This window comes from Elephantulus edwardii, unplaced genomic scaffold, assembly GCF_000299155.1.
Source record: "Elephantulus edwardii isolate Elephantulus edwardi_28Jun2011 unplaced genomic scaffold, EleEdw1.0 scaffold00019, whole genome shotgun sequence".
NCBI classification, from domain to species: domain Eukaryota; kingdom Metazoa; phylum Chordata; class Mammalia; order Macroscelidea; family Macroscelididae; genus Elephantulus; species Elephantulus edwardii.
This window is the reverse complement of record NW_006399769.1, coordinates 15,088,679-15,090,384: the sequence shown is the minus strand read 5'-3', so window position 1 is coordinate 15,090,384 and position 1,706 is coordinate 15,088,679. Positions and strand designations below refer to the sequence as shown.

Sequence of the window (1,706 nt, the reverse complement as noted above, 5' to 3'; positions counted from 1 at the left end):
CCCCCGCACCTCCCCACGCCCACCCTGAGTATACTCCACTCTGCAACCCTCATTCCGAACTCTTACGATAATCATAATAAAATATATTACTTTTAAACTATTCTTTACCCCATCAGCTTCAATGCAGTATACATAATATATCCAGTTTTTCTCAGTCTTACCCCCACCCTATTATTTCTCTTTTTAGCTTCTTGAATTGGACACCTAATTTTTATAATTTTTTTTTCCATTATAAGAAGTAAATTCGTCATCAAACGTTCTTTGTTAGGAATTCCTAGTCATAGTATGTTGAAATCTCTCTAGTTATTACACACATCTCTTACCTGTATTAGAGGAGCTCTGATGACATGATGCTTAAAGTGCTTATCGTGCATCAAACTCTTATTGTCTAAGAGAAAGATGTGGCAGTCTGATGTTGTAAAGATCTAGAGCTTTCGAAATCCTATAAAGCAGTTCTTCTCTTTGTGATTGAGCTGTTATGAGTTGAAATTGACTCCTTGTCATTACATATGTGTGTGTGTAAATTCTTTGTTCTGGGGGAATTTCTCAGTGTCACACTATCTTCCAATTTTCTAATTCTATCTGCACCTACCTTAAAGTTAATCCCTCCTGCTGTTCTTTATATCTATCTATCTATCTATCTATCTATCTATCTATCTATCTATCTCTATATCTCCAAACATTCATTTATTTTATTGCATAACCTTTGCTTAAGAAAAAATATTACTGAAAACTATAAGGCATCATGCAATCATCAAGAACCTAATTATTAACTAATTATTAACCTAATTATTGACTAATTATTAACCTAATTATTGACTAATTATTAACCTAATTATTAACCTAATTATTACACTCAAGATAGGTAGATAGAATCTAAAATTTTAAAACTAGTTCCAAAAAGTAGATTAAAAAAAATAACATAATAAGCTTTTAAATATGGTTCACAGTTATAACTTTATGTTGTTAAAAATTGGTTCCAGTGTATGGCTGGAGAGTTGCTCTTTATAAATGGTGCTGGAGGTAATGTTGGATTATAAACTTTAAAAACTATTTTTATGGAATTAGAAAGATAAGATTATGATATTCAAACTTATCTCAATCACCTTTCCATTTTCACTCAAATTAAATTGATAGAATATTAATAATCTTAAAAACACCTGTTTTATAACCAACAGAAGTCTATTGAATTCAAGTTATATATGATGAGTGATCAAATATCTCCGAGTAGGCCTGAACGGTTTGATCTGAAACTCATGTGGTTGATGTTACTCAATGTATTGCGCCATCCAATGGAAACCTTCTCCATAGCCTTGTCTTTTAAAGCACACTGCACATGAATACTTCTAAGGGTTGGGCATTGAGTTCTTTCAGAGATACATTGCCCTTTCCTGTTGTCTGGCCATATAAACCAAACATCTCTCGCTGATGGCTTCAGATCTGTTGATCTTATTCCCAAGGATCAAGATAGGCACATTGGCAACAGTTTCATCTGTCATTATGGAATCAAGTTCTTCTTTTGATCCTAACAACCTTTCATGGTCTGCACAATCCACCAGAAATACAATGCCATTAACAGCAGGAAGGTAGTTTTTCCACACTCTTCAAGCTTGAATATGTCCACCCGGATCAAAAGTCGTAAAAGTCATGCCAACAACAGGATATGAACAGACACTTCACCAAGGAAGACATTCAGATGGCCAACA

The 1,706-nt window shown here is 33.7% G+C and overlaps 1 pseudogene; it reads right to left on the bottom strand.

Annotated features, from left to right (window-relative positions):
- Nucleotides 1-1,268: 1,268 nt before the first annotated feature.
- Nucleotides 1,269-1,706, bottom strand: part of LOC102863847 — a 1,563-nt pseudogene continuing 1,125 nt past the window's right edge.